This window comes from Pinus tabuliformis, chromosome 9, assembly GCF_031772625.1.
Source record: "Pinus tabuliformis cultivar Carrire ecotype Pingquan chromosome 9, CPIR1, whole genome shotgun sequence".
Classification (NCBI taxonomy): Eukaryota; Viridiplantae; Streptophyta; class Pinopsida; order Pinales; family Pinaceae; genus Pinus; species Pinus tabuliformis.
Genome location: NC_142307.1, coordinates 1,131,867,913 through 1,131,890,091, shown reverse-complemented (window position 1 = coordinate 1,131,890,091; position 22,179 = coordinate 1,131,867,913).

Genomic DNA, 22,179 nt, shown 5'->3' with positions numbered 1-22,179 from the left:
ACAAATGTTATAAACCATTCATTGAATACGATCAAACAATATTTTTGTACATTTGTATGTTTATGGCTTGCATTTGACACCAAATATTCATCATAGTAAAAGTTGTTAAAAGTTCACTTTTCATAGATCCTTTGTGAGTAGATGAGGGAAGGTTATAAAAAATGAATAGAGGATTTTTTTTGCAATATGAGTACCTATCCCATTCCCAAATCCATTTTATTATAATAATTTCATAATAGAGGTTGGCTTGCAATTTTAGTAAACTAAGGGGACATCACATGAGTATAAGATGACCTTGAGGTGCTTTTGCTCAACATGGATTAGTTTAGCCCACATTGAAAAATCAGGTGCATAGTGAGGTAGAAGATAGTAGAACATAGAATTTGTGACTAAAATTACCTAGAAAGAGGGAAGAATCAGAGTATCACAAGCATTTTTTTGAGTTGGGTAGAACTGGGTTACAAAATGAAAAATTTTCAATTTGTTAAATCAATTGCAAGAAACAAAAATAGAATTTGAGGATTGTGAAAGAGGATTTTGTCAAAAATACATCTTTCTTCAGCTCCATAGGATTATTTCCAATTAATGACATATGTACGATCTTCAGAATACATTTTTCTAAGCCTATTTTTGTACATTTGTACATTGTACTTTGTTCTTTACATAACAATTCAAGAAATAAGTCATTAGTTTTAAATTTTGACCAACATACATACAAATTGTGTAGAAGTGCTGATAAATAATTCATTCAAATATGATCGTGCAACATTTGCGTGAATGTTTATGTTTATGGATTTCATTTTACACCAAATGTTCATCATAGTAATAATTGTTAAAAATGCACTTTTCATAGATCCACTATGAGAAGATGAGGGGAAGTTATAAAAAGTCAATACATGAATATTCTTTCCCAATATGTGTACCTATGCTATCCCAACTCCATTTAATATAATTATTTCATAACAACCGTTAGCTTGCATTTTTATTTAACTAAGTGGACATCTCATGAATCCAAGACAACCCTGAGGTGTTTTTGCTCAATAGACGCCTTTTGAGTCCACAATTTTAGGAAATGATATTTATTTTAATCCTTTACTTTTATTTTTCTAATTTTGGATTTAAAAAACCGCGTTTTGTAAATACACTACAAGGTTTCCTTCTAAGTGTTAAATTCCCTCTTAGTTTACCAAAATGCAAGCTTAAGTTCTATCCTTGGGTATTTTAAGTGCTTTAAGTTGTATAAAATATGTTTCCTCCTCCTTCAGTGGTCTTTAAAAATTCTATATTTTTCTTATAACATTTTCATGAAGTCCATAACTTTATGTTTTTATGATAACTATAAAAATTTGCTTAGAAAATTTCTAGACTCGAGTTTATAGAGGAATTTTTTAAAACATAAGAGCATATTCCTCGAGCGTAGAGATTTCTACAAATCTATGATACCATGTAGAAATTCATTGTAGATTTAAAATATAATTGTAATATGCTAAAACAATAGACTTGAATGAACTCTACTCATCATCCAAAACAATTAAACAATCAATGAAATCATGAAGCATATAAGAGAAATAATTCAATCACAAAAAACACAATGATTTCTTGGGAAAACCACAACTAAAAACCCATGTGATCTGTATATTTCATTAATAAGAAAATATGAGAATATTACAATGCTTTTCTCAAACCCGAGAAACCTCTGCACTATATCTATCTCTCGCACTACTTCATGGGAAAGCCTTAGATAAATACACTATGCTCTCTTAAGCCTTGAGCTTAACCTACATAAGTATTTTCTATTCTCTACCTGACTGACTACCTTTAGCCAATTCTTAGCCAAATTCCCATCCTTCCAAGCTCCTACTTCCTTTCCCTCACAAGATCCATGCACAAACTTGTGCTTCATATTGTTTGGTCTCACGAACTCGTCTTCACCAAAACAATAATTAAACTTGTGCCTTCATTCCTCCTTTTAAAGGAAATTCAAATGGTTAAAATGAGTGACTTTTCTAATTAAGGAATGATTTATTTTAGGCCTTATTTTGATTGCATGAGCCATATGTTTAATTTAGATAATTTTACAATTGATAGTACATTTCCCCTGAACTCCAATGTTAACTGGGTCTGTTATGAAACTAGCTCACAAAAAGATAGAAAAGATAGATCAACGCCTTAGAATTCAGCCTCTTCGAGGGGCAACCTCCTTTACATTACACAAATGAATGATTCTTTGATGATTCAAGTGACAAAACCTCCTTTTTATATATAGGAGTCTAAGGAGGCATAATATAACCCAGCCGACCTAACAATAATAATATAAAGGCACAAAAATAACAATAGAGGGATTCTATGGGGCACAGTAATAACAATATGGGGACAATAGGGGCACACCAACATTAATAAGGGATACAAATACAATAGTAATAGGGTAATCAGGAGTATTATAAGGAGCTAACATGCCCCTCTCCTTCAAAAGAGTGTTTTCCTCAACGCTTGAGTAGTTTTGGATGCTTCTGTATAAAATTCTCATCCTCCCATGTGGAATCTTTAGTGGATAAGTTCTTCCACTTGATGAGATACTCCTAAATTGATCGATTTCGTAGCTTTCGAGTTCTTGTTTCTATGACTACTTCCGGATCCAATATAATTTTTCCTTCCTCGTCAAGTTCTGGCAATACTGTTTGAACTGGGAGCTTGTCGCCTATAACCTTCTTTAAACATGAAAAATGGAAAAGTGGGTGCACTTGAGAAGCTGCAGGAAGCTCCAATTTGTATGCCATTGTACCAACCTTTTGCAACACCTTGTATGGACCATAATACTTTGGTGACAATTTATCATCCTCCTTAGCTTGCTTGAGGGACATTTGTTTACATGGTTGTAGTTGTAGGAATACCCAATCACCTACATCAAAACTTCTTTCGCTGCGATGTTGATCTGCCTGTGGTTTCATTCTATTCTGTGCCAACGCGAGGTTATCCTTCAAGAGTTGGAGGACTTGTTGTTGATGCTCGATGTGATGTTCCACTGCTTGAACCTTAGAATTTTCTCTTAAATATGATGTGATGGATGGTGGCTGATATCCATAAAGTGCCATAAACGAGGTCATTTTTGTTGCTGTATGGAAGGAAGTGTTATACCACCATTCAGCCAGAGGCAACCATTTGACCCATTATGTCTGTTTATTAGATACAAAGCAACTAAGATATCCTTCCAAACATTTGTTTACTATCTCAATTTGCCCATCAGATTGAGGATGATAAGATGAGCTATGAGCTAATTGAGTACCAAGACAAGAAAATAATTTTGTCCAAAAATTTCCAGTGAAAATGGGATCTCTATCACTTACAATAATCTTTTGGTTTCCATGTGGCTTTTGAATTGTTTCCATAAATGCAGTAGAAACTGTACTAGATTTAAATGGATGTGATAATGCACAAAAGTGTGCATACTTGGTAAGTCTGTCAACTACCACCATGATGACACTCTTTCCCTCAGACTTGGGTAAACCTATGATAAAACCCATTGAAACCTCCTCCCAACATTGGCTTGGAATGGATAGAGGTTGTAATAGACCCGGGTCTTAATTGTTTCAACTTTATTTTGTTGGCAAACCAAACATTCCGCCACAAACTTTTGAATATCTGATTTAAGGCCATCCCAAAAAAATTCCTTCTTCACCCCGTGGTAAGTTTTTAAAAATCCTGAGTGCTCTCCTAAGGGAGAAGTGTGCAATTCCATAAGAATATTTTGTTTGAGTTGGGAATTCTTACAGAGGTATAAGTGATCTTTGTACCATAACAAATCATTTTGCCAGCTAAATGTATCAGATGTACTGGAATATTGTTCTAACTTTCGAATAAGTGCCCACACTTCTTCGTCATTCTTCCATTCCTCCCTTGCTTCATTTATCCAATCTGGTTGGATAATAGAAATGGCACACAACAATGCTTCCACGTCCTCATCCTTTCTTGAGAGTGCATCTACCACCACATTTTGCTTCCCTTTTTTGTAGATGATTTCAAAGTCATAACCCAACATCTTTGTGACCCACTTTTGTTGCTCTTCAGAGGATAATCTTATTTCTAAAAAGTATTTAAAGCTATCATGATCCGTTTTTACCTTGAAGTGTCTTCTCATTAGGTAGGGTCACCATTTCTTAAGTGCATGTAGTATTTCCAACATTTCCTTCTCATAAATAGCTTTGTGTAAAAACATTCCCTTGATTGGATGACTTTAAAAAGCAATTGGTCTTTCATCTTGCATTAAAACAGCACCAATTCCATTTCGTGAAGCATCACATTCCACAATAAAGGTTTTTGTGAAGTCCGATGTAGCTAAGACCGGTGCTTGGAAAATTGCCTCTTTAAGATGTTTGAAGGCCTTTGTTGCTTCTGGAGTCCTTGAAAATGCATCTTTATTCAATAATGTTGTTAGAGGTGCTGCTATTCTCCCATAATTCTTAACAAACTTGCGATAATACCCTGCCAACCCAAGAAATCCTCGCAGATGCTTTATGGATGTGTGGATTTTCCATTCCTTAATGGCTTTAATTTTGCTAGGGTCTACCTTAACTCGTTCATGAGATACAATATGACCCAGATATTCCACCTCTTGTACTCCAAAGAAACATTTGGTTCTTTTTGCATATAATTGTTTCTCCTCCAATAGTTGTAGCACCCTGTCAACATGTTGAACATGATCCTTCCGAGACTTGTTGTAGATTAGTATATCATCAAAAAATACTAACATAAATTTTCTAAGGAAGGGTTTGGAACTGGAATTCATCAAACCTTGAAATGTAGAAGGTGCATTGGTAAGGCCAAAAGGCATTACCAAAAATTCATAATGACCCTCATGAGTTCTAAATGCTATTTTCAGAATGTCTTCAGTCTTCATTCTCATTTGATGATATCCTGAACAAAGATCCAACTTGGTGAAGTAAATTGATCCATGCAATTCATCCAGTAATTCATCAATGACAGGAATGGGAAACTTATCTTTAATAGTGAGCTTGTTGAGCTCCCTATAATCCAGACACATGCACCATGATTCATCCTTCTTGTGCACCAATACTACTAGAGCAGAGAAAGAACTTTGACTAGGTTGAATTATACCCGCCTCTAGCATTTCTGCAACCATACGTTCAATTTCACTCTTTTGGGCATAGGGATATCTGTATGACCTGATGTTTTGAGGAACACTTCCTGAAATCATATCAATAGCATGATCATGATCACGAATAGGTGGGAGAACTTTGGGAGTCTCAAATACCTTGTAATGATTGTCTGAGACTTTTTCGAGATTTGGAGAAATAGATGATTTCGATGTGGAAACATCTAGCGAACATAATTGTGCAATTACACCTCTTTATTCCTTTTCTGGAAGCTTTGTCATACCAATAGAACTAATTATCTTTCCCAACTTCCCTGCAATACCCCTTAATTCAACTTCCTTTCCTTCCGTAGAAAATTTCATGAAAATTTCTTGAACATTAAAAGCTATTGTACCCAAGGATTGTAGCCATTAGACTCCTAGTACAACATCAGCACCTCCCATTGGAATGGAAAGCATTGGGCTAGTCAATACATATTCTCCCATGGATAGTGTGATATTATGTCACTTTCCAAAGAAATTTATCGTTCCTCCATTTGCAACCATCACTTGACACTCTGGTGTTGGATATAGGAAGCAATTCAATTCTTTTGCTACCTTACAATGAATAAAAATGTGGGTACTTCCTGAATCAATCAACACTATTACTTTTTTCTTCTTGATTTGTCCTTCTATCTTGATGGTTTGAGGAGTGGTAATTCCAACCAATGCATTACAAGATATAGTCGGATTCATTTCTTATTTATCTAGGCTTTTTCCTGGAGTATATCCTCTCCTTTTAACCTTTCTTGCTCATTTTCTTCTTCCTCTTCACAATCTATGTAGAATAATTTCTTCTCAGCATACTTATGACCTTTAGTGTATTTTCTATCACAACTGTAACAAAGCCCTTTTGCTCTTTTTTCTTCCAATTGTTGTGGTGTCAAACTTATAGGTTGTGGAAGGCTAGGGGCAACAACACTTCCATATTTATAGTTGTGAGTGGTATGCTTCCTAGTTTCCATAATTTTGCTTTCCGTGTTTCTTGCTAACCTAAATGCCTTCTCTAATGAATCAGGTTCCTAAAGGCGAACATCACGTTGGATATTATCCTTTAAAGTCCCTATGAACACATCAAACCTATGCTCCTCTGGAATATTTTTTACCCTTATGTTTAATTTTTGGAACTCCTCAATGTGCTCCATTATTGAACCCTTTTGTTTGAGACTTATCAATTGGCTAAAAAAAGTGTTGATTTTTGTATCCTCATAACATGCTGTCAATTCTTTCGTAAAAATTTTCCAAGTGATAATTTGTTTATGAGAGCAAAGCCATTGATACCATACAAACTGATTTGGTTCCAAATGTAAAGTTGCGATACATACCTTTTGTGTGTTTTTCACATTATTGAGATCGAAAAATTACTCCATCTATAATATCCATGTTGCAGGATCCTTGCCATCAAACTTCCTCGTATCAATTTTTGGAATATGGTGGGCCTTCGATCCAACATTAGAGTCTATGAAATCATGATTAACATTTCTTTTGTTATCATCATGAGTTTCCTTTACCACCCTTTCACCATTAGTAAGTATTTCTTGTAGAAAATTTGTCAAATCTCTCTTCCAATCTACCATGCTTGTCTTCAAGTCTGTCTTCAAATCTATCTTCAAATCATCCATCTTAGCTTCCACGTCATCCATCTTAGCTTCTACATCTTTCTTTAAACCATCCATCTTAGATTATGTTACCTTTTGTGCGAGTGACATTTGTTGCACTTGGTCTCGTAATTTTGATATATCATGTTGCATTTCTTCCTCTTCTTCATATGTCATGCTAGAGCTTTCAGGTTGCTTACTAGGTGCTTGTATTTTCTTTCCTCCAGGCATCAGTTACCGATAATAATTCTCTACTATGCCCTTTGAATTCCTTCAAAATAAATTTTCAAACCAAGCTTAAGCAAAAATTTAAAAAAAATCTACACACCTTTTTTCACTTTGTAGGAGCTCGATATTGCCTCTGATGTATCTCTGTAATTTCGGATCATATAGTTCTAAAATTGTTACCTCCAGTAGCCCTTTGTGTCCTTTTTCCAATGCCACCAGTCTGATCAAATTTAGATTCTCCAAGGCAGAGTTATGCACAATCTCCCAATATGACCTGATTATCGACATTTTTAGAAGAGCGAACTTATAGGAAGTTCCGCGTGTCACTGTTTCGACCTTAGGATCTAAAAAAATATACACAAGAAACTACAATCCTTCCTCTTTCTGTAACTTCTTACGAAATTTCAATCTGATGCTCAAAACAAAAGTTATGACTATTTTCCTCAGGTCACCTGTCTGGAATGTAATTCGAGAGTCTGCAAACATGCCAACTTCCTCAGATCATATCTCCGCAAATATAGCGCAAAAAGCTCTGAAATTCAGACCTGTGGTTTAGAATGATTTCGGCCCAAATGGGTTTTGTTTTAGCGTCTAAAACGTTGCAGAACAAAAATTTATAGCACAAATTCCATGATGACCTGTTTGGAGTAGCAAAAGCCTAGAATTCAAAGCTCTAATACCAAATGTTATGAAACTAGCTCACAAAAGATAGAAAAGATAGATCAACCCCTTAGAATTCAGCCTCTTCGAGGGGAACCTCCTTTACACTACACAAACGAATGATTATTTGATGATTCAAATGACAAAATCTCCTTTCTATATATAGGAGTCTAAGGAGTCACAATATAACCCAGCCGACCTAACAATAATAATATAAAGGCACAAAAATAACAATAGAGGGATTCTATGGGGCACACTAATAACAATATGGGGACAATAGGGGCACAACAATATTAATAAGGGATACAACTACAATAGTAATGGGGTAATCACTAGTATTATAGGGACCTAACAGGGTCTTTCTCTAATATGAGATTCATGAGTTAATTATTAGTGAATCTTTAGTTTACTGGTTGATCGCTCTAGGTAGCACCACACTACACTTCAGGCATCACCCCACTACTAGACCTCCCACTAATTCCTCCAACAGTTGGAACTATTTTAACTGAATTTAGCTCAGTTAGACTGAGTTAGATAATTACAACTCAAAATAAACTCAACTAGTGCTCCTAATTGTAGGAGACACTCTACATGAATCTAGTTAGACCCTAAACTCAAATTAACTGAGCCAACTACATCAAATTAACTTAGTTAACTATTACAAGTTTTCATGAGATGTGGAATTACAAGTTTATTCCCAATTTAATTCAAGGAAAAAATACATTAGGATTTTTCTTAATGATATTTTTAACATTTCTTGTTGCTATTTTCAACACTCCCTCTCAACAAGAAAGGAATTCAACTATATCCTGGTCCAGTACCTTTTGAATGTTCTGCATGCAACACTTTTCATTATTGTTGTTGCTACTGCATCATCTGCAACAACAACAAAAAACATCCAGACAATATAAACTAAATCAAATATGTTTGCAACTGTCTACTAGGAAAGTTGTGTTGTTGTTGACTTTGCTACTAAACCTCCTACTTTACCATCAAATTTTCTCTACGCTCCTCAGTATTTGACTCACACTGATTCTCCTCCTACTGAATACTGTGGGCCCCTATAGCAACGGTAATGATACATGAGAGAAACACACCTCAATGGACCCTACAAAAACTATGCAACTCTAGGACTTTGATATACTCATAGTAGTGATGCTACCTCTGCACTACTGTTGCAACTACTACAATAATGATTCTAATCTCTAAGATCCTAAAGCACTAACTTCCATAAGGCTACTCCTTCTTAAGCTAGACTCCCTCTGAGTCTTGATCTTCATATGGGAAATCTCTCTACTCCCTCCTAACAACTTGCACCATCCTCCTACACTAGAAACTGGATTGAAAAACTCTGTGATGGGAATGTCCTGGCTAGAATTGCACCTGCATATTGCAACTAAAAAATTTGCATTTCCTATGTCACTGCAACTAGTTCTATAAATCTCTCCCAGGGATTGTGATCCAAGTGGATATTGGTGGCCACCCACCAATTCCACTTGGACCCCCACCATTGCTTCTTTCAATTTTTTAGTTTCCTTAATTATAGCACAGTTTACTATTTTTAGCAGTTTTTCGGGTCCTAAACTTTTGGAGCCAATTTGAGGCCCTAAATGATGTTTTTTGGGAAATCTACCGCTTACATTTTGTTGTCTAAAATTGTCTTTTCGGTCATAGTCCTCGGAGAGATCTTTCCAATGAGCTATCATGCACGTCAAACATAGATAATATGACCAAGTCGCAACCCCGGGAAGTTGGCTATCCAACTCACCCCAATGGGGCCCATAAACTCTTGGTGTTACATCTCCTCGGGTTAGGGTTTTGGTGGTTTAGGATTTGCTCTTATTTTTCAATAATAAAAAGGCCCTTGAGCCTCATTTAAAGACAATTCAAAGGCATGTAGCCACCACATCTCTTCTCAGATATAAGCTACCATCGCCCTAGCTGGTTTATTTCCATTCCTGTTTGTAAGCATATTTCAGTATTTTAGATTAATGAAATGAAGTATTATTTGTGCTGCATCTCTGTGTTTATGGTTATCTCTATAATTTGTTGTATTCCTGTTTAAATATGGATTAGTGGTATCAGAGCGGTTTGATTTTCTTATCTATTTTTCTTTGCATGTCCCCAATGAGGTCGAGATATAAGGAGTTAGGGCTTGAACTGGTCGAACCTTTGCAAGACCAGCCTCGCAAATCCCAACAGCCTCCCATGGCGGATGGAAAGAAAAACGAGGGGGCAGGAGATCCTATCAAAATCTTGCTCTAAGAAGCCCTCGAGTGACAAAGGAACGTGATGATGGACAACTTTGCCCAAATCCTTCAACGGCTACCCAGGGGCTACGCATCGGCTTCTAACAGTAACTATGGAAACGCCACACCGTTTAAGGTACAAGTTAATTTTGAAATCCCCATATTCGAGGGTCAGATAGATGTAGATGTTGTTGATAAATGGTTAAATGTGCTAGAGTCCAACGGCCTCCCATGGCGGATGGAAAGAAAGACGAGGGGGCAGGAGATCCTATCAAAATCTTGCTCGAAGAAGCCCTCGAGTGACAAAGGAATGTGATGATGGACAACTTTGCCCAGATCCTTCAATGGCTACCCAGGGGCTACGCATCGGCTTCTAACAGTAACTTTGGAAACGCCACACCGTTTAAGGTACAAGTTAATTTTGAAATCCCCATATTCGAGGGTCAGATAGATGTAGATGTTGTTGATAAATGGTTAAATGTGTTGGAGTGTTATTTTTTTATTCATGATTTTTCGAATTGGGAAAACATTACTTTCTCTCTTCTCAAAGTCGCCCCCCACATCAAGGATTAGTGGGAAACCTAATGCAAGCAAAAGGATGAAATACAGGCTCACTATTTTCAGTCGCACCCACTTGGAATTCATTCCGGGATGCCATAAGGGACCGACACTACCCTATTGGAAGCTATGAGGATCAATACATAAAGTGTACCATGCTACGGTAGGGAAGGGACCAAGACGTGCCAGAGTTTACCAATATTTTCCATACCCTTCGCAGAAAGTTTGGTATCAAGGATACAGAGCAGCATTTGGTACTCAAATATCGTGGCTTCTTGCACAAGTACATCCAGGAAGAAATAGAATTCTTTAACATCTCCTCGGTTAGCACGACATACCGGTATGCTGTCAAGGTCGAGAAAAAGTTTAAACAGAAGAAGTGAGACTTTGGATTTGCAAATCAGAAATAAGGGAAAGGTGCCCCTAAACTGCAGAAGAAAGGAAAAAGCCAAGGCGGGGTGGTCCAAGACAACCCACCAAAGATGCAAGAAAAGAACAGCGTGAAGCTGAAAAGTACATGGGAAAGTGGTGTGAGTTCCATAATAGCTCCAATCACAACACAAGTCAATGTCGGGCCAAGCAGTCACTGGTGGCTGAGCTAAAGGTTTTAGAATCAGATGCATGTTCTGACTCTGAGTCAGAACCAAATAAGGGGAATGAAAAAGGGAAGTAGATTATCGATGCAGAGCCCAATGCCACCGTTGCCACCACGAAGATCCAAAAGGAGGAACCTGAAGATCCAGAGGAGGAGGAGTTTCTCTTCCACTCCTAAATGTGGGTAAAGGGCTCCCCGCTATAGTTCATTATCGATAGCGGGAGCCAAAATAACCTCATTTTGGTAGAGGTCATGAAGCGTCTGGGCTTACCAACCACAGCACATCCACAACCATACACCATTGGGTGGCTTCACCAAGTATGGGATCTTCGCGTGAGCCAACAGTGTCACCTTCTATACAACATCAAGCCCTTCACGGATGAGGTATTGTGTGACATTGCTCCCCTTGAAGTTTGTGATCTATTATTAGGTCAACCATACTTGTGGAAGTGACATGTTGTGTATGAATCAAGGCCTCGTGCTGTTATTGTTACTTTGGGAAATAAGTTGTACAGGATACCAAAGGTAGTACTACCTACCACCATCTCTTTGGTTACTGCAAAACAATGCAGTGAACTCATTTCAAAAACCGGGAAATTTGTTTTCCTGATGATATGCCCTCAAGGAAAGAAAAAGATGGTGACCACGACCTCCAGATAGGGCCCTTCCGCACGACAACTATAGATGTAGAAGGTTGTGGAGGAGTACGAGGACATCTTCACCTTCACCGCAGTGGTTCCTCTGCACTGTAAGGTCAAGCACTCCATTGATCTGACCCAAGGCGAGCAGCTGCCCAATGAACCAATATATCAGTGCTCTGTTATGGAGAATGATGAAATCAAGAGACAGATTCAAGAGTTGCTGCAAAAAGGTCACATCCATCCGAGTTCATCACCCTGTGGGAGCTCGATCGTGTTGGTACAGAAGAAGGATGGGACTTGGAGACTTTGTATTGACTATCGGGCGCTGAACAAGATCACTGTCTATAATAGGTACCCAATCCCACAGATTGATGACCTCTTGGACCAACTGAAGGGGGAAAAATATTTCAGCAAGATAAATTTGAATTCAGGATATCACCAGGTACCAATTTAACCCTCTGATGTGTGGAAGACTACCTTCAAAGCCAAGGAGGGCCTTTTCGAATGGTTGGTTATGCCTTTCGGATTGACGAATGCTCCTGAAACCTTCATGAAGCTAATGGATGACATCTTGCGGCCATTCACCAACTCATTTGTAGTAGTATACTTGGATGACATCCTGATATTTAGCCTGAGTTGGGAAGAGCACCTCCACCACATCCAACAGGTTCTCCAAACACTGCGTCAACACAAGTTATGTGTCAATTTGGAGAAATGCAATTTTGGCATGACCCAAGTTCAGTATCTGGGATACATTATTGATGAACAGGGGGTGCATGTGGATCCAGCCAAGATCCAAGTCATTTGGGATTGGCCATCTCCAACCACTCTGACAGAGCTTCACAACTTTCTAGGCCTTGCCAACTTCTACCGCAGGTTCGTGTTGGGATTTTCTCATATCACTTGGCCCCTAAGTCAAGTCATCAAGGGAGGAGTGAAAGAAAAATCATTTTGGTCCAAATCTCAATAGAAGGCATTCACAAAGTTGAAAGATCACCTCTGCTCAGCACCAGTTCTTTCATTACCAGACTTGAAACAACCATTTGAGGTCAAGAAAGATGCCTCTGACTATGCTATTGGGGCAGTCCTTACTCATCACGGGCATCCAGTAGCATATCACAGTGAGACACTTTCAGAAATAGTCCAGAAGTATCCCACTTATGAAAAAGAGATGTACTCCATTGTGCAGGCCTACCGACAATGGAAGCATTACATTTTGGGGAAGGAAAGAGTCATCCACATAGACCACTGACCCCTGCAGTTCATACAAACCAAAGGGAAATTGCAAAATGATCGCCATCAAAAGTGGTCCACATACCTGTAATAGTTCCATTTGAATATCAAGTATAAGAAGGGCAGTACCAATAATGTTGTAGATTGCCTCAGTCAACCACTGATCATGGAATTAACCACCGTGCTCAACTCTTATGGGCACAAGACTTCTGATTGGCCACTTCTCTACAAAACTGACCCGGAATTCGGTCACACATACCAGACACTCTTGGAGGGTCAGCATGTTCCAGATTTTCACCTCCAGGATGCCCTGTTATGCCACTTGGGTCACCTTTGTGATCCTTCAAGCGAGCATGCCAAGATGATTTTGGAAGCACACTATAGTTGGGCTGTTAGGCATTTCAGGGTCAAAAAAATGGTGGCAGTACTGCAGAAGTATTTCTATTGGCTGAATCTTTGACAGGATGTCATGAAGTACATTAGATCATGCACTTCCTTTGCCATTGCCAAACCGACCATCAAGAAGCAAGGCCTCTATACCCCACTTCCTACCCCTAGTCGACCTTGTGAATCCATCTCCATGGATTACATGTCAGGCCTCCCTTCCACTAAGCATGGAAATGACTGTATTTTTGTGATCGTCGACAGGTTCTTGAAGATGGCCATTATGGGGGCCTGCAAGAAGAATATCATAGTAGAAGCCACTGCTAAACTCTTCTTCGAACGAGTGTGGGTACACTTTAGGATCCCACAGTCTATCATCTCAGATCGGGACAGCAAGTTCCTTAGTACATTTTGGTCCAGTCTTTGGTCGATGTTGGACACCAAACTCACTAAGTCCACAACCTTCCATCCTCAAATTGATGGTCAGACAGAGGTTGTCAACAGGATGATCGTACACATTCTGTGCATGTACAACTCAAAGCATCCACACACATGGGACAAGAGCCTCCCTTATGTTCAGCACAGCTACAACTAGGCTCTCAATAGCTCGACTGGCCACAACCCTTTTCAGGTGGGCTTGGGATTCTAGCCATTATGTCCCTTGATGTGGCCATGCCATTTGCAGCTACTCACGTAGATTCGGCTCATGTCCAGTCCGAAACAGATAAGGCAAACAACTTCATTGAGCACATCCAACATATTCAACAGTAGTTCCATGACATTTTGGAGAAATCAAATGCCAAGTACAGGTAGCGACATGATCAACATCGGGTGCCACACAAGTTTCAGGTGGGCAACAAATTTTGTTTGCATTTGCAAAAGGAACGCCTTACCAGAGCCTATCGGAAACTCAGACCACTCCGATATGGTCCTTACACCATTACCAAGACTGTGGCATACTGTTATTAGGAAATCTAGTGTCCACTCGGAGCTGCTAGTCCCACTAAGACTGGTAGCTATCTTAGAAACAAACAAACTAAAACTACTTTCGCTTTCCTTTATGAGAAGTAGATAAGAGGGGAACAAAGGACACCAACCTCAGTCTCGTGCTTAGTTCCTTGCTTGGTTCCTCTCCCATTCTGACAGATCCTTGCCGCTTTTCCTTCGTCTACCCAGCTTCAAAGAGCACCTGTGGAATCAAAGCAGCATAATACTATCGAAGAACAGAGATCTACAATCATAAACAATATAGAACTAGATATATATTGACCACACAAATGCATATATCATCAAACATACAAGAATGTGGAGGAAAACATGAATAGCTTTATTAATATCAATAACAACAAAGAGGATTACAACCAGTTGTTCTAACCCAGCATCATCCTACCAGCATGAAAGCCCTTATTCACCTCATGAAAAGCTTAGATCACCCAACACTATGATATTCCACCAAGAAACCAACAACACTTCCTTACAAGATAAAAAATTCCAGCCTCTGGATCTCTGGGATGAGGGATCCATATATAGATGATTGCAGGGGGGTGAGTCAGCTTCTCGAATTTTGATTAGTGTCCTCTCTCTGATAGTTCTTGATTCCACTTGGAGATTGATGATCTCTTACTCATCCCTAGGCGAATTTAGAGACGCAAGTGTCATAGGAGAAGTGTCTGGAAGATTCCATGACGATCCACCTTGCAAACTGTCTCTGCCATTTGTCTACTCTCGCCCATCGCACCCTACAGAAGGGCTTTCCATTATGCATCGCACCCTTTACACTAGGCAGGTGAGATGCATCGCACCCTCTGCACTGGGCAGTCTGTATGGTCCAGCTTTGACTAGTTCTGAGAAGTTTTTTGTGGAGAACTTCTCGGAGATGATGTAATTAGCTGACCTTGTCTTTATAGGGTGTGAAGCAACACTTTTAGGGACTTAGGAGCCCTTGGTATATGAACATGCATGATTGGGGTTTCAGTGCCAAAAAATATCTATAACACATACCATGAATTTGAGCTCAACATTCCCCCATTCCTTGGCCTGCACCCAATGTTCATGTGGACCGCCTTCGGCCATACTTTCCACCATTACTAGACACATCCGACATTGTAGAACAGCTCACACCCACAGAGTTAAATCCAGATTGCATGGAACAAGCTGCAACTGATCGGATCATGGACACATAGATCAAGCACACTCACCAATAGAATATCCAACTGTATCGAGTTGTCAAAGCAGGTCAACTCCTTCACCAAGGTAAGTGGTTCACCAGGGACCAAGTTCAGCAGAAGTTCCCTCATCTCATGGAGGAACTCAACGTAATGGGGACCATTGCTTCCTAAGGGGGAGGAATGATCCAAGTGGATATTGGTGGCCACCCACCAATTCCACTTGGACCCCACCATTGCTTCTTTCAGTTTTTCAGTTTCATTAATTATAATACAGTTTACTATTTTTAGCAGTTTTTCTAGTCCTAAACTTCCAGAGCCGTTTTGAGGCCCTAAATGATGTTTTTACTTTTGGAGCCGTTTTGAGGCCTTAAATGATGTCTTTTTGGAAATCTACTGCCAGCATTTTGCTATCTAAAATCATATTTTCTTTCGTAGTCCTCGGAGAGATCTTTCCAACGGGATATTGTGCATGTCAAATGGAGATAATATGACCAAGTCACGACTTCAGGAAGTTGGCTGTCCAACTCACCCCAACAAGGCCCTTAAATTCTTGGTGTTACATCTCCTCGGGTTAGGGTTTTGGTTGTTTAGGGTTTTCTCTTATTATTCAATAATAAAAATGCCCTTGAGCCTCATTGTAAGACAGTTCAGAGGTATGTAGCTACCACATCTCTTCTCAAAGATAAGCTACCATCGCCCTAGCTTGTTTATTTCCATTCCTATTTTTAACCATATTTCAGTATTTTACATTAATGAAATGAAGTATTATTTCCGTTGCATCATTGTGTTTATGGTTATCTCTATAATTTGTTGCATTCTTGTTTAAATCAGGATCATACTGACTGCAACTAGTTATGAAGTTGTCATCTAGATGACTGCCTCCACCTACTAACACTGAATTTGCTACTATGATATTGTGGGTTCTTGTTGCAAAGGTGGTGGCCTTGCTGCAATAATATGGAATTTATCTGAATGGTCTCCTTGTTACAACTGCGCTAGACCTTGCCCAAATCTCTAAACTCCTGGGACTAAGAATATACAATTATCCACCTCACTCCTTGAGGTATAGTTGCATGTGCTCCCTCAGCCCACTTGGGTCTAACTCTCCTCCTACTGGAGGTATCTAACTAATCCTCTTCATCATCATCCTCGTGGTTAGCCCAAATTCCAAGTGGCTGAGGATTCCTCTTGAGAGCTGAATCATGCTCCCTCTCAACCACAACAGCTCTAATCCTTTCCTTTCTCCTCAAGGTTGTGCATGATCTTCCTCTAATGTATAGAGAATCTTGAACCTAACACCAAATTTCTTGAGTTGGCATGAAGCAAGATGATTGAGGTAGACCTTTCCATCTCTGAAGACTACCTCATACCCATTATCTTCATTACTCACTTTCTTCATCAATTCAAGTTTCTTGGTTTCACTATTGTTTTCAAATATCTCATTCAGGGCCTTCCACATAGAAAAGGGAGTCTCTTTGTCATGTATTTTAAAGACTATGTGTTCTCTCACACCCTCCAGGGTGATCTGCCTAGGTCTTGTTATACTCTTCTTCCACTCTGCTAGATCTTTAATATCATATGTTTGAGGCTTCGGGATATCATGATCTATGAATTCCTTCAGATGATTATATTCCAACACTTCCTCCATCCTATCCTTCCAATCAATATAATTCGAAGTACCCTTAAGGGAATATTCGAGTCTCAATCCATAGAAGGATATCCTTCTAGCCCTGAAGAATAATTCTGCAAATTCTATTCACAAGCAAGGACAAATTTGAATTCTTCTCTTCTATCGTCATTTCAGCTCTGATACCATGTAGAAATTTATACAAATATAGCTTTGATACCATGTAGAGATTTCTACAAATCTAGCTCTGGTACCATGCAAATATTTCTACAAATCTAGCTCCGATACTATGTAGAAATTCCTTGTAGATTTAAACTGTTAATTGTAATATGATAAAACAATAGACTTGAATATACTCTACTCATCAATGGAAACAATTAAATGATCAATGAAATCATGAAGAATATAAGAGAAAGAATTCAATCACACATAACACGATGATTTCTTGGGAAAGCCACAACTAAAAACCCATACAATCTATATATTTCATAAATCAGAAAATATGAGAAGATTACAATGCTTTGCTCAATCCCGAGCAACCTTTGCACTATCTTTATCTGTCTCATTGCTTCCTAGGAAAGCCTTGGATGAATACAATATTCTCTGCTCAACCTTCAACTCAACCTGCACAAGTATTTTCTATTCTTTGCCTGACTGACTGTCTTTGGCCAAGACTTAGCCAAACTCCTAGCCTTCCAAGCTCCTACTTCCTCTCCCTCACAAGCTCCATGCACAAACTTGTGCTTCCTATTTCTTGGTCTCACCAACTCGTGCTCACAAAAACAATAATTAAACTTGAGCCTTCATTCCTCCCTTTAAAGGAAATTCGAATGGTTAAAATTAGTGAGTTTTCTAATTAAGGAATGATTTATTTTAGACCTTCTTTTGATTACATGAAACATCTGTGTAATTTAGATGATTTTACAACTGATAATACACTATCCCTGAACTCCAATCTCACCTATGTCTTTCTCTCATATGACATGCATGAGTTAATTATGAGTGAATATTCAATTTACTAGTTAATCACTGCATGCAACATCACACTGCACCTTAGGTAGCACCCCACTATTTGACAGGTTACACCCTACTACTAGAACTCCCACTAATTCTTCCATCAATTGGAACTAGTTTAACTAACTTTAACTCAATTAGACTAAATTAAATAACTAAAACTCAAAAGAAACTCAACTAGTGCTCCTAATTGTAGCAGAAATTCTACATGCATCTAGTTAAACGTCAACTCGAATTAACTGAGAAATCTAAGTCAAATTAACTTAGTTAACTATTACAAGTTGTCATGAGATGTGGAATTAGAATTTTTTTCCCAATTTTATTCAAGGACAAAATTAAATTAGGATTTTCTTGATGCTCTTTTTAACATTTCTTGTTGTTATTTTCAATATGGAGGTATATATGTACTTGACAAAAATCTCCTTCAGAATTTTTAAAAGCATTCTAATTTTTTTGCATGAGTGTTTTAAAATTTGGCAATACTTAGTTTTTAATTGAATTTGAATAATTAGGTAAATGAATGCCCATCCCTCATTATTTAATATTTTTTAGTTATCCTAGTGGGAAATGATTTTTTCTTTTAGTTGGAAACATTCATTTACTTCTAGTTTCCTAATTTTGCATTTAAAAAATCTTGTTGTGTAAATACACTGCAAGGTTACCTTCTAAATGTGAAATGCATTCTTAATTGAACAAAATGAAAGATTGAGTTGTATCCTTAGGTATTTTTAAGTGCTTTCAATTGTATATAATATGTTTGATCTTCCCATGGTATTAAACAAGTTGACATGTGTATTATAACATTTGCATGAATTACATAACTTTATAGACTTGTCCGATACTATAAAAATGGGCTGAGAAAAATGCCATTCATGAGCTATATAGAGGCCTTTTTTAAAACATAAGAGCATATACCTCAAGGTATATACGTATTTGACAAAAAAGTCTTCAGAATTTTGAAAATCATTGTAAGTTATCTACGAGAGTGTTTTCAAAATTGGTATTCCTCAATTTTTAACTAAATTTGACTAGTTCAGCAAAATGCATGCCCAACCCTCATTCTTGAGTATTTTATATTGATCCCAAAGGGAAATGATTTCTCTTGTAATTTGAAACATTCATTTACTTTTACTTTTCTAATTTTGGATTTAAAATTTCCTATTGTGTAAATACACTACAAGGATGCCTTCTAAATCTAAGATTCCTAGCAGATTCAACATGACATCATCCAAGATTCCCTCCAAATTACACCTCACATGTTTCATAGCCAAACATGTTTCAAGAAAGTTCGAGGACCCATTTTTGGAATTTTGTACATATCACCCTACATTTCGTCTTGCACACGCTTGAGAATATATCTTGCCAAATTCAACAATTTTTGATCCAAAACATCACAATTTTGTAACTCCCTCCTCCCACATTTACCCAAGTTCACCAACATACTGGGGTAAGTATGTGACAAAGAGTTACTATGATATGACCTAAACTCCTAGCTTCATTAATGAAGTGGAGTTGACAAACTAAAACTTTACTGACATTCCTTAGGAGCTACAGGATCCCCAGGAGAAAAACAACCACTCCAAGTGCCCAAATCCTGAGTTGGATTTCTTTTTCACTAACCTAGACTCTGAGCCACATATACAATCCTGCAAGCTAGTGGCTATGACCCTCAAATCGCATGCATAACACTACCTCTATGTGACTACAACCCAAATTTCCTAGTTCTCAGGGTGTGGTTCCGAAATCTGAGCCACCTTTTTAGGACTAGTCTCAAGACCACTACCCAGAACTTGCTGAGACTTTACAAAATAATAAATGACACAAGGACAAATCCTCTAACACAAAACTTTATTAAGGACTTGACCTGACCAGGCCTAACCATGACAGACATTTTGTCAAACATATAATGAACCCATGATCTACAGGTTTCTTATCTCTTCTAGAACATCCTAATTTGTTTGCCTATACTTGAATTTTGGAGCCTAATGTGGATCTTGTGATCGACCTTTCCGTAGTCACTTCTAGCTTTGTTAATTATTTGCGATTCATTTTGGATAGTAAGTGTCGAAGTCACCTACTCACACATGCTTAGTCTGTAATGAATTCATGTGCACACTTCTTCACACAAGCTCAACTAAGCCTAACACATTTTGTTAAGAAAATACTTGCACTATGTTTAGCCACGTCGATAGTTAGTGCACACTGACATTGATCATTTTTAACTTCTAGTTACGTTTGTACTTCTATTTCAGTGATTTTTTCACACTCTCGCATTTTTGCATCCTTTCTTTCACGAGTGTCATTTTCATATTTTTGACTGTCGCTTTTTCTTGCAATCACTTTAATTAGTGTCATTTTCATGTTATCTTAGCTCTTGCATGTGTTTCTTCAATTGTCGTTCACATAGTGCAAGTATCGTTGGCACTTTTCTTGTTGGATCACAAGTGTCATCTTTTGGCATGGGAACTGTCACTTATCATGTAAAGTGGAGTTTTGGCTTGTTTCAAGGGGAAATTTTAGTGATAATGAATTTTTAATATAATGTATACATGTTTCGCATTCATTTCCAAATTTTCAAGCATTGTCGCACAAGTGTCATTGCTTTCATCGCTTAGTGTATCTTTTGTGTCACACTTGGTAGGAGTCATCACAAAGTTGTTGTATTGAGGAAGGTATGTTGTTCATATGCTATGAGTGTTACTTTTAATGTCGTAAAGAGATATAAGTGTGTGATCTTGCTCAAATTCTCTCTCTTGCTCATTTCATCTCATTGATCCACACTTAGTGCAATTGGGAAAACTCCCTGATCGGATCACTAAGCCTCATTCTACCTAGCCTGAGCTGCACATTGTGCAATCCCAACCCTCGAGTCGCTCTATTGTCCCTTGGCACTACGTAATGCATAGTTTATGCCTTCCAGGACTGCACACTGTACAATCACAGTGCTCAAGCTCAGCATCTAAGATCCAAAATTGTGCAATCTCTCTCTCCTACCTAGTCAGAACTACACATTGCGCAGTCTCAAGGCTCAGGCTATGACCTTGAGCTCCCGAAATTTTCAATTTAATATTCATACAACCTCCTATGCCTTTCATAATTGTGCAGTTGGTTGAATCAAGGCCCAACTCCTCAACTTGACTCACTGAGCTCCCAAACTGGGCAATATTCTTTCTTAGTCTAGCCTTAACTATGCATTGTACAGTATCAAGGCTCAAGCCTGACCCTTGACTGCCTGAGTTTCACAATTGCACAGTTACTGAGAATCTCCCTCAGCCTATCACCCGATTCCAGCTAATTCTGTGGATCATTATGCAGGATCTTAGACTAGGGATTTATCTGACTGATGTTGTCCTATCATGAGTGAATTGCATATGTAGCTACTTTTTCACACCATGACAAGATGCTAATGAAGGATATGGAGAAGGAGGTCATTCTAGAAGACACTTTATTACCTGCAAAGACAATCTAATTAATCGAGAGAAAGAAAGGGACATCAAATTGAGATAGCAGGTCGAGATTAATTTCCAGTCAAGACTCCTCATCTCTAAGCCATTTGGAGGACAAAGAAGAAGATCATGATCTATATTTTAGAAGGCACAAAGCAAACAATAACAAAGAATGGCTTGACATTTGCATGTCATCATGCAAATCCATGTCATCAGTGTCATGTCATGTCCTACCATGAGTCATCATGTGCCACATGATTTTGTGGAATATGTAATTCAATGTTGGAGAAATATAATGTAAGTTGGAAGTCCAAGAGTCATTCATGTAATGTGAAAAGTCATGTGGGAAGGCAAAAGGTCATAGATAAGTTGAGAAGTCATGAGGACAGTCCAAGGGTCACAACGGAGGTGAAGTATTTCAGTTATTTTTGTGCTTATCTAATTTAAGATGTGTTGTAATGGTTGTAACAATTGTCAATCTATGTGGATTATTTTGCTTGATGTTAGGTTCTTATCTTTTGCTGGTTTGTGCCTCTACTAGGATGGTACTATTACCTCTCTCCTAGAGGCTCAATACTCCTCCCTCCACAATATAGGAACCCACAACCAAAAATTCACTAGACACACTT